Below are 16,850 nucleotides of genomic sequence, written 5' to 3'. Positions count from 1 at the left end.
CCCCTGTTTCAACAGTCTGGTAATACTTTCAAAAAGAATAAAATAAGGCTAACTTGTCATAGGTAAGTTTGTCAAAGAGGATAGTGTTTTATTTTTGTGATTACAAAAGTAACCTATGTTTATTATAGGAAATATGAAAATAGAGAAAAAAACTAATGTAAAGAAAAAAATTGGTCTGGCTGGTGTGGCTCATTAGATGGAGTGTCAGCTTGTGAACCAAAAAGTCACCAGTTCGATTCCCAGTCAGGGTACATGCCTGGGTTGCAGGCCAGGTTCCTAGGGTGAGGGCATGCCAGAGGCAACTGGTGGATGTTTCCCTCACACATCAATGTTTCTCTCCCTTTTTTCCTCCCTTTCCCATTCTCTAAAGATAAATAAATACAACCTTTTTATTTTAAAGAGCCCTGGCTGGTGTGGCTCAGTGGATTGAGTGCCAGCCTGAGAACGAAAGGGTCACTGGTTTGATTCCCAGTCAGGGCACATGCCTGGGTTGCATGCCATGTCCCTAGTAGGGGGTGTGTGAGAGGCAACCACACATTGATATTTCTCTCCCTCTCTTTTTCCCTCCCTCCCCTTCTCTCTAAAAACAAATAAATAAAATCTTTAAAAACAAGAAAATTAAAACCACCTGACATCTAACCACCCAGAGATAACTTCAGTTAATGTTTGCTATGTCTTCTTGTAGTCTTTTATTATGCACATATATTGATTTATTCAACAATATTTATTGAGTATCTTCCATGTACCAAACATTGTTTTAGGTATAGCACTAAACCAAAGAACAAGAGCAATTCCCCTCCCCATTAAAAAAAAACTCTGTCACTAAACTATACTACAAGGGCACTATAATCAAAACAGCCCGGTACTGGCATAAAAACAGGCACATGGACCAATGGAACAGAACAGAGAGCCCAGAAATAAACCCAAGTCTCTATGGTCAATTAATATTTGACAAAGGGGGCAGCAGCATAAAATGGAATAAAAATAGCCTCTTCAACAAATGGTGTTGGGAGAACTGGACAGCTGCGTGCAAAAAAATGAAACTCCAGCACCAACTTACACCGTACACAAAAATAAATTCAAGGTGGATAAAAGATTTAAGTATAAACCATGACACCATTAAAGTCCTAGAGGAAAACATAGGTAGGAAAATCTAAGGTATTTCACACAGAATCTTTTTACAGACATGTCCCCTAGAGCAAGGGACATAAAGGAAAGAATAAACAAATGGGACCTCATCCAAATAAAAAGCTTCTGCACAGCTAAAGAAAACAGTATCAAAATAAAAAGAGAACCAACTGTATGGGAAAAACATATTTGCCAATGATACCTCAGACAAGGGTTTAATTTCCAAAATATATAAAGAACTTACACGACTGCACTCTAAGAAGACAAGCAAACCAATTTAAAAATGAGCAAAGGACTTAAACAGATACTTCTCCAAGGAGGACATACAGAGGATCCAAAGACACATGAAATGATGTTCAATATCCCTAGCTATCAGAGATGCAAATTAAAACCACAATGAGATACCACTTCACACTGGTCAGAATGGCCATCATAAACAAGCAACAAACAAGTGTTGGAGAGGTTGTGGAGAAAAGGGGACCCTAATGCACTGTTGGTGGGACTGCAGACTGGTACAACCACTATGGAAGTATGGAACTTCCTCAGAAAACTAAAAATGGATCTACCTTTTGACCCAGCAATTCCACTGCTCGGACTATATCCTAAGAACACTAAAACACCAATACAAAAGAACCTTTGCACCCCGATGTTCATAGCAGCACAATTTATAATAGCTAGGTGCTGGAAGCAAACTAGATGCCCATCAGTAAATGAATGGATCAAAAAACTATGGTACATTTACACAATGGAATTCTATGCAGCAGAAAGAAAGAGGGAGCTCCTATCCTTTGCAGCAGCTTGGATGGAGCTGGAAAGCATTATGTTAAGTGAAATAAGCCAGGCAGTGAAAGACAAATACCATATGATCTCACCTTTAACAGGAACCTAATCAACAAAACAAAGAAACAAGCAAAATATAACCAAAGACACTGAAATAGAGGACAGGCTGACAGTGACCAGAGGGGAGAGAAGACAGAATTTCAGGGGAGAATGGGAAGGGTTTACAGGAACAAATTTAAAGGACAAATGGACAAAAACTAGGGGGAGGGTTGTAATGGGAGGGAAGTGGGGAGGGATGGGTGGGTGGGCTGGAATGGGAGTAAAAGTGAGAAAACTATACTTGAACAATGATTAAAACAATAAAAAAATCTCTGTCTGTATAAGGCTTACATTCAAATAGAGGTTTATAAATGAATGGATGAATAATATTTTAAATAGTCTTTATTAAAAGATACTTTAAAAATGTCCTGTGCTCCTCTCACAACTTGACATTATATCAGCCCGACTACTCCTGGAATGACTTTGTATTAATGGCATAGGCCAGCTTCTGATGCTCCCTGTTTTTCTTATGAAGAGTTTCCAATCTTCTCTTTAATAGCACAATAAAGAATTTTGTGGGGTTCACCAGCTAATGTTTTCCAGAATTCAGCTTTTAGCACTCTTTGAAAAATTGGGACAAAGGTGCTTATCTACAGTCACTTGGCATCTCTTCTTTTTCACTATTTCTCCAAGATTACAGATTGTAGTTTCTGAGTCCCACCTGTCTGGAAGGCAATTTTTCTAGGCTTGAAGACTTGAACTCACTTACAGGCACTCTGACTATTTCTCTACCCATCATGGGCTTCAGTACTAGTTGAGTTTATAGTACCTTCCCAGACTGGAGATTAGTCTCCTTGGTAGAAAAGGTAGAAGTATAAGGAGTTGAATAGTTCTGCTCTCTCTGCTATCTATTAGAATGATGCATGATGTCATCTGCCCCAAGTATTTGCCACGTCTTTTTTGTTAAAGATTTTTATTTATTTTTAGAGAGCAGGGAAAAGGAAGGAGAAAGAGAGAGAAACATCAACGTGTGGTTGCCTATTGCATGCCCCCTAGTGGGGTCCTGGCCCACAACCCAGCATGTGCCCTGACTGGGAATCGAGCTGGTGACCCTTCACAGGCCTGCACTCAATCCACTGAGCTATACCAACCAGGGTTTCTTCCCTTCTTGAACTGATCTTGAAGGGGAAGATTATGGAGGAGTCTGGAGGAAAGCCTTTTAATTGTTATTAGTTTCAATAACTTTCTTTAAAAAATCCTGATAGTATTTTTGTGGGACTGAGTTATTGTGTTACTACATATTGTATTTAAAATGTTCTCATTTTCCAAATAAGGAAAGAGGTTTATGTTCAGAAAGTGGCATGACATAAATCTGACCCCAAACTAGGATTATAGCCTTCATTTGAATCAACTTTGCAGTGTCTGAGTAAAAAGTCTTGCAAGAAACAGATCACTCACAGAGAAAAAGGACCTCAGGGGAAATTTAATTGAGAACCCCTTCCATGGGGAGAGGACAATGGATGTCACTGAATGAGCCCCAGATTGTAGCAAGTTTTCCCTGGTTGCAGACATCCCACTGGGACCATGCCTGTCTGTTCTGCTTGGGGGAATGGCAAAACCCATCCTCTTTGCCTTCAGTGTTGGGTTCCCACATTGGAAGCCAAACAGCTGGTTCTTCTCCATATGTGGCCTCCCCAGCCTTATTCTCTGCATTAACTGAAACCGTTTTTCAGGGGAATCGCTGACAGCTCCCTTTGATTGGCTACTGACAGTCATGCTGGGGCTTCTAAGCAGCTCCTTGTTAACCTTGAAAGATGACTATTTAAGTTTTTTGGAGTCTCTGTCACCACCCACAGACAGAAACATATGATTTAAGAGGTGAGCAAATAGAAATTCTGTGACCTCCAAACAGAGGTATCCCTAGAATTAGTGGAGACAGTTGAATTGCTGCCTGACTTGACTGTCTTTATGTCTTGGCTCTATCCTCAGTTCATTGTATTAGATAAGGGGTTTCATGCTACCTTCTGGAGAGCTGAGATTCCTGGGTAGGCTCATAATGCATCTACAACACTATTGTCTGTAAACACCCTTTGCAAATGCTGTGCTAGTAACAGACTTGGGTAGATGCCATTTTGGCATAGACAGTGCCATCTTTTGGGGCAAAGAGTGGGAGAGGTAGGTACAAAAAATAATATAAATCAAGTTAGTTTAGTCTATTCTAATAAATAAATAAATAAATAAATAAAGCTATTTCACTTGTGCATTTTCTAAACCAAGACCAGGAAACATAAAATCCTCTGCAGTATATAATAAAATATAAACTTCAGTTTCATTTTTTAGCCAGAAGAGTCAGAAGGCCAAGAAAAAGAGAGATGATAGCAGTAGGAGAAAAAGAAAGAAGACTGGAGACCTGTGCAGGAGAGGAAAAGAAAAGGAAAAGTCGAATGGGCACCATCTCTGAGGAGTGCTGCCTCCTTGATCCTCTCTGTGTGAGATCACATTCATCTGCCTTAAATAGTGGAAGAGGCTCTTTAAACTATAGACACAGCAACAAGGAGGATCAGTTCAGGACTCACTTTGTGGAATAAGTAATATGAGTTATTTACAGTTAACTGCTCTACCTAGTATACCATTAGATTGCTGGTTTGGTCCTGTGCTAGATGCCCCTAGAACCTTTGTCTTGATATTCTCTGAACCTTTTTCCCTTATCCTGCTGGATCACCACTGGCCACAAGTCCCCTTCTTCATCTCTTGTCAGTGGAATTTGGACCCATCCTTTTCTTGCTGCAGAGCCGATAGGCCAATTTCAGAATTGCATTTGGCCTCCAACTGTTCACTGCAGACTATACAGATGTCTGTATTTCTTTTACTTTAGCTATTTCTGCTCTTATTTGCTACCACACATATTCATGCAAATGCAGAAATTTCAGGAGGTGCAATTCTCTTCCAATGTCAACCTGTTCCATGAATACCTTCTGCAACAAACTACTCTACAAAATGTCTGTGAAAGTCTTTCCCAGCTGTTGAAGAAAGGGTTTTATCATCTTCCACGGGTTTACATAGGAAAAGAGTACTTTTTTGGGTGAAGAGCTGCCTAGAAGACTTCCCATTCCATTAGGAGATCTTTCATGTATGGCTTCAACCTATGTCCAGCCATCAGATTGTCCTCAGCCATGGCAGCTGTGGCTGAAGATGGTTTTATTTGAATTAACTATTTCATTCTTATTATATATAGCCTATGATTTTATATTTTCTCCAATTTTAGATCTTGTTTGCCACCTTCCATTGTTGGTTCTATCTGGTGTATTGTCCCCTCTCTCTGGCAGCATCCATTTTCCATGCTAACCCAGGCCTTGGGACCTTGGCTTCTCTTTCACTGAAAGCCTCAGCTAAATGGCTATGGCCTAAGGTCTCTATCCAGGTTTCATTATTACTCTGAGCCCAAGGTTATCCAATACTTCAACATTCTCAGACTTTAACCAACATCCCCCTGGACCACATTACCCAAGCAAGTTTGTTTTAACAGTAACTCTTTCACTCCGTTCCTAGCAGATATGACCAAGGTGTAGCAGGCCCAGTATCCTCATTAAGTACAACTGCTTGGAACTGGACTAAACCACCCTTTTTCCTTCTGTCTCCCCTTTGTCAAGACCACTTGTTGAACATTCACCAACATCATTCTCAGCTCGATCTCCTTTGAGATGCTGTATCTATAGTAGAGATATGTGTGCACACAATCATATTCATCTTAATCTCCATGGGGTTCATTTGCATGATGTTGCCAGGAGCAGGGTTCAAGCCAGAGGAGAGATGTATTTACCAAAACTTAGAGGGGTCCATAGAGAATCAGATCAAGAGGAATCTGAGTTTGGCTATATAATCTGGTTCCCTTGGCCAATGCTTCTTCAACTCTAATGGGCAGGTAAGTCACTTGGAGATCTTATTAACTTGTCGTTTCTGATTGAGCAGGTCTGTAGGAACAAGCCTCCATATGATGCCAGTGTCACAGGTCCCACCAGTCTATGGACCAAATTTTGAGTACTAGGGGGCTAGGGCTTTTTTTCCCACTGGGTTCTTGACCTGTTCCCATTGCTGGTTCCTCTTTCCTACCAGAGAGTCACCATTTGTAAAATGATCGTATGGAACTGTCCAATGTCTTAACCCCTTGCAGTGCAAATATGTAGTGCCCTATGTAATGTGTTACATCCTGGTCAGCAAATGCAAGCTCTTCCCTAAAATCTTCCCCAATTCTCCAGTGGAGTTCTCATTCTGATATCCAGAAGCCTTCACTGAACATTTTTGACGTGTTCAAAATGACTCTCTTTGAGACTAAAGAGACGATGATGCCATTAACAAAAGTGGAGGATTTGGTTATACAAATGAAAGAGTAGGCTTGAAGAGAAGATAACCAAGTTTTTTTCTTTACACATATTCAAATTATTTCACTCCGTAAATTTTCTCAATAACTAAAGTCTATGTTTTCTAAAATATGTGTCATGTGTCTATAATATGCAGAGGTGAGGAGGCAGCATGGGACAGATCCTCTAGAGCCAGACCTCATGTGTTTGGAACTCAGCCTCATGCTTCCTAGCTGTGTGATCTTGGACAGGCTTCTTAACCTCTCTGTGCCTTGGTTTTTACATCTTTAAGATAGGGATAATAATAGTACCAAGCTATTATTTGTTGTTATGTTGTTAGGAGAACTCAATAAATCATTATAAAGCACTTAGAATTTCACTGATACGTGGTATTTTAAATAAATGTTTCTTTAAACATATATGTTATAAAGGTGTCACTCAAGAAAAGTCTGGGATGGAGATCTGGATTTGGTAGCTGTCAGTATGTAGATGTTGTCAGGGCCTGGGAGCAAAAGATATTTTCAAGGGAGAATGTCAGTTGCAGAATGAGTGGCAAAGAGAGAAGAAATACATTCTTCAGGGAGTACCAATGTTTAGGGAGTGAACAAAGGAGGAGGATGCAGTAAAGGCGACTGAGAAGTAAAGATGACCCTGGAGGAAGTAAAATCAGGAAGCCAAATAAGTAGAAATTTCAAGAAAATGGCAGTAGTCAACAATGATCTATGCCATAGAAACATCAAATGAGATAAGGAATAAAACAAAGCCATTTGTTCATATGACTAATGAAGCATGTTTTAGGCTACATATAATTCCTATTTATGTCTATCTTCACCCACTAAACCATGGGTCCTAATGGAAGGGACTGAGTATATTATTCAGCCTGAATTCCCAGGGGCCAGTCCATACTGCAGCATAGCAGGACTTGCTCAGTGTTGCTGAAATAGTATATTTGCTGCTAGACTCTCTAATGACTCCTATTCCTTAATGGTCTACAGCAGCCTGCTTCTCTATTGAATGAGACAATAAACAAAGTTGAAAGAATCTTAATTCCTCTCCTGTCCTTTCTTTTTGGGCACCCAAGGAGAAGGCAAAGCCTGTACTTCTTGGTACTGGGCATCTTTTTCACATGAGCTTGGGTCACTGTGGAAGTTGAGATGAGGTCATATTAAGTTTGGGGTGGGGGAAGCTCTGGCTGGTGAAAATCTCAGTCCAGATCTCCTTCTTGGTGTTCAGAGTGTCTTGTGACTGTGATAGCAGTCCTTCCTTCTAAGCCCGATGTGCACTAGCAAGGTCCACCAGCTTCTGCGCTGGTCTTCCTCCAAAGGCTCCCTGGTGACAGTCTTCTTTGCTCTTAGAACAACTGACCACACATTGGTGGGGCTGGGGGAGAAATGGTTGGGTCCACTTCAAGATTCCAGCAGCCTGGGTAACTTGAAGGTGATCCGGAGAGCAGAGCCCCAGAGCTTTTCTAGATGGTCAGATGATGCTATACTAGGGAGGCCTTTGGCCTATAGGTTTTGCTGGTATTTAGGCTCCTGCAGGGTTGTAGAATTAATTGAAACTGGCAGGCATGGGGGATGGTTAGCCAGAGGAAGGAGGGGAAAGTACGTGGGCTGTAGGACTACAGAGCCCCCTGCTGAGAAATTGTAATGCTTGAAGTCTCCAGGTAAGAGGGAGGGAGGAAAGACTGGGGGTGGTGGGTTGGGACGGTGGGGGAGCTCTGATTCATTCTAGTGTTGACAAATAGCCTGGATTCCTTTAACTCCACTGGACTTTGCCCTTTCAGGATGTACAGTCAGCATCAGCACACTGCTAATGGGGCTTTGAGAGTCTCCTTTTGATGAGTGCGTCCCAGAAAGCAGGTATTAGCCATTTCTGCTGGGGAGGCAATGAAGGCATTTGCAGCTGAAATCGGCTTTCCTGGATGCCCTAATAAAGCAGAGACTTTCAAAGCCCCATTAGCAGTGTGCTGACTGCAGCTTTCCATCTGCACTAGCCCAGTTCAGGAGAGGAGTGCTGGGGACTCATATCCTAAACCTCAATGAAGGAACTCCCTTCACACAAAAGCTAGCTTTTTTTCCATCAGTAAGCTCTGAGCTCCTTAAAGAGAGAGGTCTGGTCTGTTTATTCTCCGTGCCTGGTATGGAACCTGACACACACACACAAAAGACTCTCAATAAATGTTTATGGAACTGGGAAACATCTTTGTGGGGGGGATTGGGGGAAGTCTTTGGCTAAAGGGAGTTGAAGCATCACTCATGGGCAGCTCCTATCCTGATGCTGGCCCTTGGTGAGCACTCAGTATATATTTATAGATGGATGAATAACAGGTAGGGCTAAGGGAGAAGGGAAGGGCAGAGGAGGGACAGCCTGAGACATAAGGAAAAGTAATTCTTAACTCTGTCCCTCACCTGCTAGTAGGAAGTCTACCATGTATTTCTCCTTCAGAGGACCTTTCTCTTATTAGGTTCCAAAGATGGGGAGTGGTATAGGGAAGAAGGGTCCTTGTTGCCAGGCTCTTTTACAAATAGTATGTGCCACAGAGTTAATATAGAGAAGATGACCTTCTTTCTGGGAGACGTAACTGAACCTGTCAGCAGTTATGTGACTCGTTCAGGTTCACATAGATGTAAACTATGGAGCCATAATTCAAGTCCTAGTTAGTCTGCCTTCTAAGCTCCTACCTCCCTGACTGCCTCCCACCTTCCCTCTGACCCTTGAGCTCAGTAAGTCTTCACCTGTCTTCCCTATATGCACCTGCCCTAAAGCAGCAATCTCTTAGAGGTGGATCATCCCAATTACCCATCAGCTTATTCCTCCTTCATGACCCAAAGCAAATTCCTGGGGGATTGGTCGATGGACCAATGCAGCAGCAGCCCTATTAGCTGTCGCTTTCAGTTTCCATCTGACCGGATGATGTTTCTGCAGGTGGATAAGCTCTCCATACCTTCCAAGAAGCTCGGAAAGGAAAATAAATAATAAATAAATAAATGGAATGAAATAGATAAATAGGCCAGTGCTGCCAATCTGTGTGTGTTTGTCCCAGTTATGTGACTTGTAATGGGCCTGGCCTCAGGAAGGTCTCAGGTAAGCTGCTGGTGTGTGACTAGGCCTCTTCGCCTCGTTGTTCTGTCATTTGGCTATTTCCAGTCAGGATTTAGCCCCTGTGCATCTTCAAGAGCCCTCTAATCAGAGAAATTAACTCTCACCAGACATAGGAATTAATCTTTGTTAATGTTGTTGTCAGTCTAACTTTGCCTTCCTTGGTGCCAGACATGGATGGAGAGGACATCCTAGGGAAGGACTGCCACTACCACTTCTGAAGGCCTCAGTGGGGACGTGTGGGGCATCACCTTAGGAATGGAAACTAGACTTTCCTTCTGCATGAGGTGGGAGATATGCCGAACCCTTGAGGAGTTCTGCTCTGGTGTTCAGCACCTAGCAGTGCCTTGCACAGGGCTTTAAAGGCATTGAGTGACTAGAATGTATGATTATGTGATGGTAGAGAGGGAGATGAGGCACACTGGGAAGAATGCCAAAGCAAAATGACAACCAGCCAGCAATCGCAGATTTGAGGAATTCTTCACTGTTCACCAGTTCTTTAAAAATACAGACTTGTCTTTTGAAGTCATCCTTCAATGGGGGTGTGTGTGGTGGGGGCAGGGTAGGGGACAGACCCTCAGTTGCATTTGTGAAAAGGTTGGAGCCAACATTGAGGTTCACAGAGTCATATGATCTTCAGACATAGCCCAAGTATAATACAGAGACTACCAGGTTGCTGAAGAGTGAATAAGCATGACTTTAATGCCATCTTCCATAACATATATTTTATATCCTCTCATTTGCTCATGGAAAACATGGAGAATTGCTTGTGAGTATCATACTTATTCATACTGCAGTGCTTGCTTCTCTTAGTATCAAGCTATCTGTGTACTTGTCAGTAGTCATCACCGAACTAGAGCAGGTTTTCATTTTAAGTTACAACATTCTCTTGCTTAGAAGTTTCTTTTTCAGCATTAAGAAATTGGAGGGTCTTTGTTTCAGACTGAGGGGTAGTTAGGAAAGCACTGGCCTGGGACTGAGAACAGCAGGCTTTGTCACACTGTACTCTGTGACCTTGGAATGTCACTTTTCCTCTGGTCCTCAGCTTTCCCATCTCTAAAATGTGGTTATTAGACAAAATCTTTACTGGCTCTTTAGCAGCTACTGAGAAAGTAGAGCTTTAGATATCTATTGTGGAGAAAAAAGGGGATCAGTTTCTTTAAAATTTGGGAAAAAGTGGCTGGAATTTATGTCACTTTCATAGCCACGTATCAGAGCTGCAGGAGTATCCCACCTGGGTAGGGCTTTCTCTTTCACACTCTCCATTTCTTGGATGATTGCTTTCTCTGCTACTGGGATTTTTAAAAAAATAAAAAACCCTCCAAGACAAGTCACTTTCTCATTGGGCTGTGACGTGCTACATGAACCATCTATATTACGGGTGCAACCATGGATGCCGCCAATGTTGATTCATACCTTGGTGACCTCATGGATCACCGACAGCCATGTCACCTGGCAGGCTGCCTGGAATCCACCAGGGCCTGTCAGAAGCCCCAGCTGCATCTCCGTTTTGCAGGCGACCACAGGCCTGGTGGCCACCCTAGGGTTTCAAGCCTGCTATTGTCAGTCTAAGCAACAATCGCATCCTCAAATCAAAAGTTACAAATTGTAAGAGAAGCACTGCTGCTCAAGAGCTGAGTGGTGACTTACAGAAGTACAATGAGATAACAAAGTCTCTTTCAGACATCTTTTCATAATCCAAAGCCCTAGGTAGCCGATAAACAATGCGCCACCAGCCAGCCTGAGTTCTTGCTATCTTGTCAGCTAAAGCATTCATTGTGAGGCTGCTTAGGCTGCCTATTATGGGGGAAAGGACGACTCTGACCATTTTGGCATAGTGTAGATTAATCTGCAGGCTGCACGACACCTTTACTTCATGGTCTTTGTCTCATCGGGTGCCACGAGGGAAGGTGAGTTACTCTCTCTGGTTTTGGACACTTGCTTTTTAATCTTTTTTGCTGCCTTTGATTTTTACTTTTGGCTCAAGGAAAGGTTGTCATGGATAGAGTCTCATGCCTGGCTTAGCATGCTGTGTGCTGGAGGAGCACAGTAACTCTGAACACTCACCATTGGGTTCAGGGCTGGGGTTACCAGATCTCCTTCCTTGGCCTTCATGCTCAAATGATCTCATTAGATCAAACAAGGAACATGGCTACAAAACACCCCCTCTCCAAAACCAAACCAAAACAACAACAACAACAACAAAACCATATCCACCTCCACCACTACCACAATCTTAAATTATCTTAAATTGAGTTGCAGGAGGTTGAAGAAGGATTAAAGCAAGAGAGGGCTGAGTAATACCCATCAGTGTCATTTTCTGAGAACATTGATGCTTAGAGACCATTTGGCAGTAGGAAAAGTCATTATTTCCAAAATTTGTCAACTGACTCCCTATTATGGCCTGGGTGTTAAAAGAAATAATGCTGCACACTGAAAGTATAATAACAATGAAACTGAAATAAAGTTATAATAAACTTTCCCTTTTAGTTCTTTCTCCATAGTTCTGTGAGAGTCAGCAAGCAGTGTTATAGAGAAAAAAAAGCAGTGATTTTGAAATCAAATTGAAATTTGTCTGCATTTCTACCATCTCTATGTCCACATTTACAAATTGATACAGTAGGGATAATAATACCTTCTTTGTTCTTGTGATGTTTAGAGCATTGATAAACAGCTTGGGACATAGTAGGTGATCAGTAAACAGAAATAACACTTATATGGGAGCATAAAATCTTCAGAAAAATATTACTCTAGACTATTTTTGGAGCCCTTTCTATTTAGATTTGCCAAGAATCAACAATCTAGGTTTAGTAATAGATTTGGTCTATGAGTGGCAAAATGGGCCCATTTTTTTCTGCCTGGGGGTTCCCTGTGGTTTGTCGAGGTGATGGGTGACTGCCATGCAGACAGTAAGGAAATAAACACTTTTCATACTTTTCCTAGGTGGTGGAACCAGAGGAAAGGTACAGGGGCAGGGGTGGGAAATGGTGGCTTGGGGCCTGCACTGTGAGATTTGTCTGGCTCAAAAAAGAATACTGACCACAATCCTTGACTGAACCCTCTTGGGACCAGGTGTGTTTCAGAATTCAGAATTTTTTTTAATTTTAGAAAAGTAGTATGGTACAGTTAACTATATTTGCAATATCCCTAGCAGTATAGAGCAGCAACTTGTAAGGGAAAACCATTCACGTTTTTGCAGTGAATATTTATCCTCAGTGGGATAAATGAGGTCTACAGAGAAACTCAGGTCAGTTCAAGTCAGATTTTGCTGCCAAATGAGTTATGAAAAATCTTTCAGTATTCAGAGCTTTTTTGATTTCAAAATTACAGATTGTTGATTTATAATATAATGCTGAACATGATGAGAAATAATAACAACAGTTGCATTTAATAAGTGTTTTCCTTGTTCCAGGAACACTAAGTGCCTTGCATATACTTTCTTATTTGTTCTTGAACAACAGTCTTGTAGGCTTGGTATTATTGTTTTCCTTTAGGGGTGAGGAGAATAAGGCTCAGAGATAGGAAGAAATGTGCTCCAGGTTATGCAGCCAGTACATGGCAACCCTGAGATTTGAACCTAGAAGGATCTGACTGTAAAGCATATTCTGGTAAAATAGATTCATGTATGTCCTTGCATAGTAGAGGCTGTCTTACTCTGGGAGTCTAGAGAATTTGTTTTGTGGATGATGGTATATTTATGCTATTTTAGCTGTATGATACGAGCTGGGCTAAAAGTGTCTTAAATTGGTGGTAGCTGAGAGGTATGAAGAAACAAGAGATAAATGGAGTGTAGATGACATAAACTGGCCATTTCAGTATTGGCAAGCAAGCTATGCTGATACAAGTCTAGCTTAGACAGGCTTTGACCTTGGTTTGATTTCCCACCCTTAAAGAAAAACTTCCTGCAGGTTCAAGTGGTTGTATTTGGAGCTCAGCTGTCCAGAAAGAGTAAATGACCTGCCTTAGGCCCAGGCCAGACCTCATCTTTGTGTGTGACCTCTGTTGTGTGGGTAGAGTACTACAGAGAAAAAAATCCTAATGAGCCCTAATGTGGGAGGAAATGGCCATCCTAAAAATAACGCCAGGCCCTGTGGAGTAATGACATCATTAGCCAACTCCAGCCTTGAGGGATTCTAAGCACTTTTTATTAGACATTTTTTTAGCACAAGATGTATCAAGTAGATCTATTATGCTTGTCAGCCCAAGCAAGGGTTGCAAGGCAAGTATTAAGTGAAAGGCGCATGTGAGGGCCATGACATTTCTTTTAATCATATTGCATATAATTGGAATAGTTGCTATTTCCGAATCTTTGGCTGGGCAGTCTTCATGATCACAACAAAACAGATATGGAAAGAGAGTCAATTCTATTATCTGGAGAGGACATGACATTTTCACTTCATTCTAAGTCTTAGGGAGGAGAAGAGGGTCTGGGAAACTGGATTTACCAAAGCTGCTGAGAAAGACAGAAGTTGCTGTCCTGGAGACTCCTCCTCATCAGCCTTATCTTTCTCTTGTTTGCAGACAAGTGAGCAGTTTTCGTCCTTGATCCTTGGCCTGACAGGGTCCTTAGGACCGTGCATGAAACAAGAAGGCATAGCACCCTTCATTTAGCCTTCTCTGCGAGACCATGAACTAACTCCTCTGGCTGATCCAGAACTTTACCCCACACTCACTTGGCAAAGCATGTGGCAAACAGTGGAGCCCTTGATAAACATTTGTTCAATTAGATCAAATGACTGCGAATTCATTTTATAAATGGTGAGGGATTATTTTGTATATTTCTATTTGTTTACTTATAAGACATCAATATTAATATACTCTAACTCCAAGAATGGAAGAGGAAGCCAGTCTTTCTCCAAGAAGTTAGAGCAATAAAGTGTGCATTGGGCTAGGAGGAAAGAGGCCTGTACCCTGTGGCTTCAATCAAGTGGTTTTTATCAACTCAGCCTCCCTTCATGTAAGCAATGACAAAAACCCTTCATACCTCCCAGCTTCACAGAGGGACGAGCAGAATAAATGACATTAAACTTTACTATGGTCCTAACAGAAACCAGCCTACTATTGAAACTCAGACCTAAAGGATTTTTCCCTTTTCCATTGCACTGGTCCTACAGAAAGTGTGGCCATGTAATTCTTGTGTGCCCACCTCTGTGAGAACACAGGGAAGGTGAGGGGTGAACACTGTTTGTGTCTGGCCATGTACTTGTTTCTCCCTGGAATAAAATGTCTGCTTCAGCTGCTTCCCTTCTTCCCTCCCTCCCTCCCTCCCTCCTGTGCCCTCCTTTCCCACTTCAGTCCTTACTCAGCCTTGCCTTCTCTTTGCTCTGCTCCCCTGGGGCCTGTCATAATTAGAAAGGAGGAAGGAGGGGAGCCATCCCAGCCCACCAGGGCTCTAGAGGGAGCTGGGGCTGTGTGCTGGGGACCTAGGGATGCAAAGGTTTTAGTGTCTTCTTTTCCAAACATAGTATCTCCACACAGGCAGGGCCTGTGTTAAAGTCAAGGAGCATCCAAGGCCAGGGACACATGGTTTTGTGCGTAGATATGTGTATAGCAAAATATGAGTATGTGTGCGTGTGAGAGAGAGAATATGTAAAGATGTGTTTGTGGGTATGGATTTACAGTGTGTTGTGCTTCAGATGGGGGAGAAATGCAGAAAAGGTGATTTTATCTGGAAACTTGAATCCATGTCAAATTTGCTAGTAGAGTCTCGAGGGAATTCTTTTGTGCTAGCCCCTCTTTCTGCCCTCACCTGGCTGCTTTCCCACATCCTCTGTTTTGCCTTAATAATAAGAGAAAAGCAGTAGCTGGAGTAGATGGTCAGAGCCATTCTATATCTTTTCTCCCTGTCCCAAATGCTAGGTGTTGGCATGAACCGAGCATGTTCATGCTCCACAGAGTCACCCATAGGAGATGGATGCAGGTTTTTCCAGCTTCCACTGTGCTGCAGTATCCCTCCTGTGCTGGCATTTTCCTAGGCAATGCCAAGGGGATCATTAATTTGCCTCCTTGCTATTTTTCTGCCCAGCCCAGGGGACGATTCTGGCCTATAAATTAGCTCAGTACAGAGTGGGAACGTCAAGGAAGGGATACAGTAAGGAGGAAAACAGCCACTCAGAAAGGATATAGACGTGAGGTGTGAGACTCAGAAAGTTGAGGAGGAAGGAAAACTGATCTTTTGAGGAAATAACATGAACAGAAAAGATTTCACCAACCTGCAGGACAAGATTTTGGACAAAGGAGGTCGGGAATCTGGCCTTCATGATGTTATTCTAAGCTTCTTGCTTCAGCTAACCTCTCTGGGCTACAACGAGGCCATCTGTTAAGGTGCGATCTCACCCAGCCCTCACTCCGCATCCTGCATTCCTGGGAATTGGAGCATATGAAGAGAAACAAAACACACTTGTATATGCCAATCATTCAGATCCAACATACTTGCTCATGTGACTTAATTAATAAAAAGTACCCATGGCAAAGATTTCTAAGCAGCATGGTTAAGTGCTGGGAGAGGAGGTTGTGTGGCCAGTGGGAAGGACCTGGGCTTGGAATCAGGCTTGTTTCTGATTCCCTGGATATCAATGCATTGACTTAGGGCCAGCACCTCAATATCCTCATCTTTTAAGATCAGTTGGGAAGAGGTGTCTTTCTCTGTCTTGAACTAGAGAAGCAGAAGCAGGTGAAGTGGTTAACAATATGGGCTGTAGGTACACATATCATGGGTTTGAATTTCAACTCTTCAACTTGTACCTAAGTAATCTCAGATGAATTGCCTCCCCTTGACCTTTGGAAGCCTCAACTTCCTTATCTGCAACATGGATATACCAATGGTATCTTCTTCCTAGGGTTCATTAGGGGTTTACATGATATAATGCATTCAGAGCACAGGTGGCAAACACAAGGCCTGAATCCAGCCCTCCACCTTGTTTTATCCAGCTGGCCACCTTGTTTCTACCTGGCGGCAGTGCCAAGCTCTCGCTTAACTGTCAAGGAGTAGTTACATTTATACGGTCCTAAAATTACATTTAGTCTTTTGAAGGCAACCACGAGGCTGATGTGGCTCCTGGTAAAATGAGTTTGACATCCCTGATTTAGAGCATTTCACACAATACCTGGTATACAGTAAGTGCTCAGTCCATGTCAGGTATCATCATTCCCCCTACTACTATATTTGCCACATAGTATTATTATATTAGAATATTTTGTTTACATATTCATTTCTGCAAATCTGTGAACTCTCTCAGAACAGGGATTTTTCCTTTAGCACCTTCTCAGTAGCCTGATATCCAGTGGTAGTTTAGTAAATATAGAGGAAAGGAAAGCATTTCTTAGCCCCTTTCTCCCCTATTTCTCATTTTTTCCACCCCACGTCTGTCCAGACTCCTCTTCGAGTTACTACCAGAAGGCAGACGTGGGGGATGGAGTGCAGCCTAATCCCCATACAAAAGA

General features: G+C 42.3%; 1 long non-coding RNA gene across 1 annotated transcript; it reads left to right on the top strand.

Annotated features, from left to right (window-relative positions):
* Positions 1-8,272: 8,272 nt before the first annotated feature.
* LOC118501528 lies at positions 8,273-11,943 on the top strand. The gene is made up of 2 exons (XR_004904149.1): positions 8,273-8,595; positions 11,912-11,943. It is a non-coding gene; the product is annotated as an uncharacterized LOC118501528 (long non-coding RNA).
* Positions 11,944-16,850: the final 4,907 nt, after the last annotated feature.

Source organism: Phyllostomus discolor, chromosome 6 (assembly GCF_004126475.2).
Source record: "Phyllostomus discolor isolate MPI-MPIP mPhyDis1 chromosome 6, mPhyDis1.pri.v3, whole genome shotgun sequence".
In the NCBI taxonomy this organism is placed as follows: Eukaryota; Metazoa; Chordata; class Mammalia; order Chiroptera; family Phyllostomidae; genus Phyllostomus; species Phyllostomus discolor.
This window is presented reverse-complemented; position numbering and strand designations above follow the sequence as displayed.